The 9,582-nt window shown below is 42.9% G+C and overlaps 1 long non-coding RNA gene across 1 annotated transcript; it reads left to right on the plus strand.

Annotated features, from left to right (window-relative positions):
* Positions 1–4,840: 4,840 nt before the first annotated feature.
* Positions 4,841–5,349, plus strand: LOC121602167. The gene is made up of 3 exons (XR_006006309.1): positions 4,841–4,975; positions 5,038–5,184; positions 5,254–5,349. It is a non-coding gene; the product is annotated as an uncharacterized LOC121602167 (long non-coding RNA).
* Positions 5,350–9,582: the final 4,233 nt, after the last annotated feature.

The raw sequence follows: 9,582 nt of genomic DNA on the forward strand, positions 1-9,582 counted from the left end.
GCTCGAATACGATAGGATCCAGCTTGAGTTCACCAACAAAAGAGCATCAATTCGATTTTCCGTGAACAATACACGTAACACGGAACAGAGAAAATGCAATCAGCAGCATCAGCAGCAGCATCAGCAGCAACATCAGCAGCAGCAGCATCAGCAGCATCAGCATCAGCATCAGCAGCAGCAGCATCAGCAGCAGCAGCATCAGCAGCAGCAGCATCAGCAGCAGCATCAGCAGCAGCATCAGCGGCAACAACAGCAGCCGCAACAACAGCAGCCTCAACAACAGCAGCAGCAACAACAGCAGCCGCAACAACAGCAGCCGCAGCAACAGCAGCCTCAACAACAGCCTCCACAGCAAAAGCAGCACCCACAAGAGGAGCAGCAGCAGCAACGGCAGCAGAAACAGTGGATGCAGCCGTGTGACGCGGCAATGAGTGATGGTAAAGTTGGTGGAACCGCGTGCATCGAATCGTGGACCTCTCCAACAGAGGCAGTCGTGGATGGAATAGTTCTTTCCGAGCATGATGAGGCGGCGCGGCGACCCCATAACTGTTCTCAAACCAACACACGCTTACGGCTTACGCAACACAACACGCTCCTGCACGACGCGTCGAGATCGAGAGTACCGGGAGTACCGTTTGGTATGGTGACCGTCGCACTTTCACCTCACGGACTACAAACCACCAGCATCCTCGATGAAGGATCAGCGACTTCTCTGGTACAATCACAACTAGCACGATGCGCCGGTGTAACTGGAATGCCAGAGCCACTGGAGAGGAACTGCATAGAAGGCGTCGCGAGGGACGATTCGAGGCGGATAAATGTGGCAATCTCGGCGAGCGGCAACAACGGGTAACACGAGTTTTCCAACACTCGTCCCTCCAAACAGCTAAGTTTGCCGCTCCAAGAACCATATTTCACCACATTAATCTTTGACTTTGCTCACTTTCAGGGACTGTCGACTTTGCCGTTCCTGAAAGGCGAGTCGAGGTTAACGATCGGGACACAGCGCATCAATCTGATGGCACCACAGCAAATAAGCAGCACCGGCAATCCTACGACTGAGGGAAGCCGATTAGGATTAGCGATCTACGACGTCGTGAACTTTGGTTGTAAACAGGCGCGTCACATTATCAGAGGCATACAATTGGGTGCTAGAGTGCGCCTAAAAGGATATAATATTCAGATTAGAGATCGGGTCACTCATATACTCACCGACACAAAAACAAATAGGGTTATGTTTACACCATGCGCTCTACAGAACCGGGGTACAGGACGGTTGAAGTTACGTTTCTACGTCCCGCAAGCAAACGACGAAGAAAAACAGCGAATACCATATCAGGATAGGCGCAGGTTGATCGAGAAATTGATTGAAGGAAAGCGCAGACATAAATCCTTCAAGGGTGCCGTTCGGAAAGCACACCAAACAAAGGAGGTACCAAACAATGATGCGCGGTACAACCGGCAAATAATTAGGGAAACTTTGATTCGGAAACCGCGATCGTGCAGTGAATCCATACAACACTTAGGTCGAAAATTAGGAACCAGCTATATCGTGCTGATTGTAAGAAAATCCTTCTTATATTAAGGATTTACGGGGTGGAGTGTTGGTACGATATCTACCTCGTGTAGATCACCAGCCGCAATGTTTATCAAAACAACGAGCTGTCAAGGACAGCTCGAATAACTTACGAGGAAAGCACCAGATGGCGCTGAAAAATAGATAAGGACATAAAGATATCCCCAAAGGCGAAACAGATAGATTATCAAAAATAGGGCCAATTAGGATAAAGGTCGGCAGTGGTCGCGAAATAGGATCAAGTGCGGTCAAGACTGATCAGCTGTTCGAGAAATAGGCGCCATCGAGAAAGTTAGGCCAGTAGCAAAAGTCAATCGAATGAAGAAAGACTAATTTTTAAACAGAGCAAATACATGTTATATACAAACAAGCCAGTTCTAAGAAAGTCTATCCAGCTACTCACCAAATTGTTACCAGGCGTAACAACAATGACAGAAGCCCTCTGTGAACGACTCGGTTTGGCGAAAAACATAAATGGCATGCGGCTGTTTGGTGTTGGTAGGCGGAGTGTTTCTACCTCGAGATCCGTATCCACATCAATTGCTGCTCGAAAAAAGAGGTATGAGCAGCAGATGGATTTTGTGTTGATGCCGAGGATTACTGGATATCAACCAAGTGTAGACATAGCAGCAATAAGAACCAACTTACCTAGAGATTTTGACTTTGCCGATCCAAATTTTGATAAAATGCAAGACATAGAATTGCTATTGGGATCGGAATTTTTGTCGATTTTTGTCAGTCGAAGGAAACCGACCTTAAATGAAAAAGGCCGAAGGACCACTACCAGCTTTAGTCAAAACAGTTTTTGGTTGGATCACGATGGGTAAAATACAGTGCATCCCTCGATGTAATATACCAGAAGCTAGGGTGTGTACCGTCAGCGATGAGTACGATTTGGCCAAACAGATAGAACTCCTTTGGGTAGTTGACGAGTTACCAGTATCAACTAAATAATCTCAAGAAGAACGTGATTGTGAGGAGCATTATCGGCAGTATCACACAAGAGACATAGAGGGTAGATACGTAGTGAAGCTTCCATTTAAGACTAATTTCAAGGAAATGATTGGGGGCTCTCTAGATGCAGCACTTAAGCGTTTCCTGCAACTCGAGCGGCGATTCAAGCGCGATCCAGAGTTGAAAAGGGGCTATAACGCTGTCATCGATGAGTATATGACTAGAGGATATCTGAACAAGATATCAGAAGAAAGAAAGGTCACACATCAGCCAATCTGTTATCTTCCACATCACCCGGTTTTAAAAGCACCCAGCACAAGCACGAAAATCAGGCCAGTATTTGATGGTTCTGCTAAAACTTCATAGGGTTTCTCTTTAAATGAAGCTCTACTTGTAGGACCGGTTGTTCAAGATCCCCTATTTGATCTGTTGCTGTGTTTTCGGATGCATCGTGTAGCATTGGTAGCAGATATAGAGAAAATGTATCTGCAGGTAAAGGTACATGCGGATCAGACCCCTCTTCAGCGCATCCTTTGGCGATCGTCCGAAGAAACCCCTATTGGCACATACGAACTACAGAGAGTTACGTTTGGACTCAAACCATCATCGTTTTTAGCCACGCGAGTGTTGTTACAGCTTGCTGTTGATGAAGGCGAAACATACCCCCTTGCTCAAAGGGCTCTGCGAGAAAATCTCTATGTGGATGATTTTATTGGCGGGGCTAAAGCGAAAACGAAGCTTTACAATTGCAAATGAAATTAATTCAAATATTAAAAAAGGGAGGCTTTGAATTCAAAAAGTGGTGCTCGAATAAGACATCGATAATAAAAGCTGTTTCCCCAGAAACACGGGCCACTGACAGCGAAATATCATTTACTCCCGAAGAAAATATCAATGCATTAGGCATCTCTTGGTTACCTGCTTCTGACAATCTGCACTTAACTGTAAATACTCATTCGACACCTGCTCCGTTAACAAGGCGTTTGGTATATTCTATGGTTGCAAGACTGTTTGACCCCCTAGGATTAATTGCTCCGGTCATTTCTTGGGCCAAGATTCGCATGCAGCAGTTATGGATTACAACTAAGGGCTGGGATGATCTTTTACCCATCGAGCTGGCTGAGAAATGGACTAAGTTCCAACCACAGCTACCGTTATTGTCGAACTTTACGGTTCCGCGTTACATCGTAGCCACAGAAGCCTCAATATTTGAATTTCATTGCTTCTCGGATGCATCGGAAGCAGCGTATGGAGCTTGTTTGTATGCACGATCGATTGATGATGTGGAGAAGATAAAAACGACGTTATTGGCTGGCAAATCAAAACCATCCCCTTTGAAAAGAGTTAGTTTGGCTAGACTGGAGTTATGTGGTGCAGTAATGGCGGTAAAACTCTGGAAAAAGGTGAGCAATGCGATGAAACTTGAACAAAACTCCACTTTCTTCTGGACTGACTCGATGGTGGTACTTCATTGGTTAAAGTCACCCTCCTATACCTGGACGACCTATGTTGCCAATCGCGTCGCTCTTGTACAAGAAGAATGCGGAAATCACCAGTGGCTTTACGTAAAGGGATCGGAAAATTCGGCAGATATCGTATCAAGGGGCACTTTGTCCGAGAATTCATTGGAAAATGCTGCGTGGTTCCATGGCCAAAAATGGTTACATTCTACAGACGTATACAACTTTTGGGAAAATGTAGACCACCTCAACCTACTTGCAGACGATGTACCAGAAAGGCGAAAGGTAGTACTAACTGTAGTGAAAGCAGAACAACATCCATACTTGGATCGTTTCTCAAAATATTGGAAGATGCTGCGTATCACAACCCTTTGTATGACAATTGCCACGAGGGGAGAAAAAAGGGGAAGTTTCACAACTTATAGAGCCGATCAGCTTCAGTGAACTGCAACGAGCCAAGAAAAGGTTAATATTAACCGTACAACATACAGGGTTTCGAATCATATAAGGGAATAGTTCAATCAGTTAGGGGAATGTTGCAAACCGGTAGGGGAGTGTTGCAAGCACACTGTGGAAACTTGCAATCATATAAGGGAATTTTTCAAGCAGTTAGGGGAGAGTTGCAATGTCATTGGGGAGTCTTGCAATCCGTAGGGGAATTTTTATCCGGGCTTCAATCCAACCCTGCAAATGTCAAGTGTCAGAAGATCGTTTGTTTACATTGCGTCGATGCCGGCTCATAAACATTCTATCAGGCGAAGGAAAAGGTAACTAATTGCAATAATTTTATCAAATTACCCGGTTTAATGTGCCTTTTTCTTTCAGGCAAAGATTCATTGAAGCTATATGTTAATAGTGGAAACGTGTGGTTTACTATGTACGTGTAATTTATCTACATAGATAGCAGCTATTAGCGTGCCCTCTGCCAGATGTAAAACATCTAGACATTCTTCGTTAATGCCGGAAATTTTTCCTTCTTGGTGTGGTATGTCACATTAGTCGTGTCGATATACTCAGTTTATACATACATATGTTATGTTTTTCCAGTACGGTCGGTCCAAGGCTATGCCCTTTCTTCTTCGTTTGCATCCGAACTGCATCAAATGCTTGGAACACATTAGGATCTCCAAGTTTTTTACGCAGATCAGCACCTCTTCTTTGCACCAACTACGCGACGGTGTCATAGTAATATGAGTAATTATTCAACATGTAATGATTTAAGATAACTCAGAATATTAAAATTACATAACATATTTATTCTAGCGCTACACTTCAAGTTCCATGTAGGCACCCGATCTCCGACCATGTAGACACCCGATCTCGCTTCACATGATCCAGCCATCGAGTTTGCTGTGCTCCGCTGTGCGTCATACCGAATCCGGCATCCTCATGACATGCCTCAGCCATCGTATCCTGCCAGCCTTCGCCACCGTCAGCATCGGCAAGCTTGAGGTTCATCCTTCTTCTCGACGCTACATGCTCGAACACACCGCTAAAGATGACCAGGAGGATGCGTCGCTCAAACACGAATAGAGTGTTTGCATCCTCCGCTAGGATGGTCCAAGACTCCTGTCCATAGAGGACCACCGGGCGAATCAATATATGATATATCTAACATTTCGTGCAGCCTCGAAGACTTCTGGATCTCAGCAGTCGATGAAGCCGTTGTCCATATAGCAGATAGCAGTAAGGTGCATATTTTACAGTTTAGAGAAGGTTATCACTTGTAGTAATTAGTTACTTATAAATTGAGATAACTGATGATTAGTGTTATTTTATCAACCGTGGCTAATGATGATGAAAGCTAGTGTATATGTATTTTGTTGTGTAGCGGGCAGAAATTCTTTCGAGCACAGGAACTTTTAAGTCGAAGAAAAGTGAACACGGAAAGTTAAGCGAAGTATGGCCCCGATCGAACCCTCGATCGCTCTTTTATTCTTTGCTGATTAGTTGGCAGTTGGCGTTGGAGTTGGCATTAGAATCTTATCAGGAGCCATTGTAGTATAGGGTTCTATAGACGGCAGGGCACGTAGCTGACTCCTTGTCACCTTCCTCTTCGATAGGAAAAAAATAGTACCCATCTTCCCATTATACATTTTACAGATTCGAGTTGAGATTTTACGGTTCCGAAACCTAATGTTACAAAATTGAAAAGAGTTTATGGATATGAATTGTATGTACGATTTTGAGAATCGTTTAACGTGTTAGAAAAATAGTGTTACGATGTTGAGCTAACTTGAGAAACGCTGTATAGCCAACGATACTATAAACCTATTAGAGACAACGATGAAAGTTTTAAAACGTGTATTACCATTTTACACTTAAAATCTGCCGGCAGGTCATTACGCGTTCGCTATTGAACCTGACCAGACGGTAGGCATTTATGCACAATAGCTGTCACAGAAGCGTCTAACGGTTGCAGTTGGACCAACGGTGTCAATAGAGCTGTAGTCCTACAGAACATATTTGCGATGCTGCTGACGCCCGCTTCATGCATGTGTATGTCATATCTCAATAAATGTTTTAGTAATGGGCTTTTCTACTGTGGAACACAATTCAACAGAGGACAATTCAGTAAAAATTGTTTATTTCATTAGAGTTTAATTCACAGCATTTTTCGTTTGGTTTTGATTTTGAATAAAATTACATAAGAATTCAGAAAGTCTAAAATAGTTCAATCACAGCTCTTGTTAGCTTAAATTCTTAATCCTAATATCTTATGTAACAGGAACTAAAAATTCAATCATTCGTATTAATAACACCAACAGCAACATGTCAATCAACAATTTCCTCCTCATTGATGCATTTGCGAATGTACTTAAGCATATTTCGAAAATATCCATCGCAATCTTGTCTATTTATCAGCTCACTGCCATCTCGTATTGCTTTCATTAGTTCAGCTTCGTTTGTTGGGCGAGCTCTTCGTACTATATCCTTCCACTTAGAAAACATATTTTCTATAGGATTGAGGAAGGGTGAATACGGAGGAAGGAACTCTAATCTTATATTATTCTCTTCTGCAAATTGTTTAACTAAGTTTGTTTTATGGAAAGCAACATTGTCTAAAAATATCACTGGATCAGTGATATTATTAGTTGCCATGCTTTCCTTGAGTTTTTCTAGAAAACCTAGAAAAAGATTTTGGTTGAATGCCCCGTTCGTGGAGTCATAGGCAATGATCCCATTTCGGGACATGCAACAACAAATGGTCAAATTTCGGCTTCTGATAGATGGCACGACTTGCGTTGCAGGTTTACCGGAAACCGACCACCCTCTTTTGCATCGTAATGAGATATTAAATCCAACTTCATCCACAAACATGAAGTTGTGGTCATTTAAATCTGACTGCAAATCCAAAAAACGCGACGCATATTCCTTCCGCATCTGAACATTATCTCCAGCATTGCGTCGCACTGGCAATAGTTGCACTCTTTTTAAAGTGTAATGGAATTCGCTTAAATAATTCCTTATAGTTGATATGCAGACATTAACCCCAAATTCACGGGCACACTTTTCGGAAATCTTTTTGAGACTTGTTGTGCAGTCTTCGTCCACCCACGATTTTATCATTTCCAATTGCTCCGCAGTGAGTTTTTTGTTATGTGGACCTCCTTTTTGGCTCGAATGGTTCGTAATCTCACCTTCTTTTAAAAAGTTATGAACAATTCGAGAAACTGTTTGGATGTTCAGATCCATTATCCTAGCAATGTCTGTCATTCTGTATTCCTCATGATACAATTTAACAATTTTTTGTTTGTCCTCCAGTGAAATCTTTTTTCTTAACGGCATCTTTGATTGATTATTTCTAGTAAAATTAGCAACAGTCCTTTGCCTGAAAGAAAAAGGCACATTAAACCGGGTAATTTGATAAAATTATTGCAATTAGTTACCTTTTCCTTCGCCTGATAGAATGTTTATGAGCCGGCATCGACGCAATGTAAACAAACGATCTTCTGACACTTGACATTTGCAGGGTTGGATTGAAGCCCGGATAAAAATTCCCCTACGGATTGCAAAACTCCCCAATGACATTGCAACTCTCCCCTAACTGCTTGAAAAATTCCCTTATATGATTGCAAGTTTCCACAGTGTGCTTGCAACACTCCCCTACCGGTTTGCAACATTCCCCTAACTGATTGAACTATTCCCTTATATGATTCGAAACCCTGTAAACACTTCCTGGATGAGATCAAGGAACTTTCCCATCAGCGTCCGATTCCAGCCAATTCGAGAATTCGCAAATTACGACCATATTTGGATAAAGATGGTCTACTGCGAGTTGGTGGCCGCCTAGGTCTTGGCAGCGCCAGTTATGCAGTAAAGCATCCTTGAATAATGCCAGCAACGGGAATGTTTTTGAGAGCAATCGTCGAAGCCTATCATCGTATGTCGTTGCATGGAGGGCCTACATCAACACTTAGTTCTCTCAGGATGGAATATTGGATTCTTAAGGCGCGTACATTGGCAAATCATATTTATCGAAATTGTATTGTTTGTTTTATGTTGAACCCTGTGCCCGTGTTTCAACCCCCCGGACAACTACCAATAGATCGTATCACCCCTTCGCGACCGTTTTCGATAGTGGGCATAGACTACTGCGGCCCAGTGTACCTCAAACCAGTCCATCGACGAGCTGCTCAACAGGAAGCTTACATCGCCGTGTTCGTGTGCTTCAGTGTAAAGGCCGTACACATTGAGCTTGTAGAAGATTTGTTGACACAAGCCTTCTTGGCAGCGTTTTGGCGATTCATCGCACGTCGGGGCATTCCTGCGAAATTATTTTCGGATAACGGATTGAACTTCAAGGGTGCCAGTAACTGTTTAAGGGAACTCTATGATATGTTTCAATGCGAGAAAAGTTTGAATGATATCCAGGTAGCAGCTACAAGACAAGGTATAGAATGGGAGTTTATTCCGCCTAGGCACCGAACTTTGGTGGCCTTTGGGAGGCGGCTGTAAAATCAACCAAGAGAGGGCTTACGAAAGTAATAGGCACGCATAAATTAACCTTTGGTGAAATGGTTACGGTTCTATCGCAAGTGGAAGCACTATTAAGTTAATGGTCTAATACATTAACGCCTTTGTCCGAAGATCCTGAGGAACTAGATATATTAACCCCAGGCCATTTTTCGATTGGAACAGCGTTAAATGCCCTTCCAGAGGACGATATTACCCTAAAAGTAGAAAATAGGCTACACAAATATCAGGTGCTTCATCAAACAGTACAGCGTCATTGGAGAAGATGGAAGAAGGAATATTTATCTGAGTTACATAACGTTCAACAGCGTGGTAGGAAGATTACTCCGATTAAAGTAGACCAAATGATATTGTTAAAGGAAGACGACTCTATGCCTTTATCGTGGCCCTTAGGACGCATAGTAGAAATACATCCAGGACCAGATGAGATAGTTCGCGTCGTGACATTGAAAGCACGTGAAGGCATTTTCAAGCGTCCGGTGTCGAAAATTAGTCTATTGCCTTTTGAGAGATTTAATAATTAACCAGAAAAGAAAACTCTATAGTAGATTAAGTAAATTTAGGTGGCCGCTATGTTCGGTTTTTAGATCATATTGAATTTGTTGATCGGGAAAC

The sequence above is a fragment of the Anopheles merus genome, unplaced genomic scaffold (genome assembly GCF_017562075.2).
Source record: "Anopheles merus strain MAF unplaced genomic scaffold, AmerM5.1 LNR4000333, whole genome shotgun sequence".
NCBI lineage: Eukaryota > Metazoa > Arthropoda > Insecta > Diptera > Culicidae > Anopheles > Anopheles merus.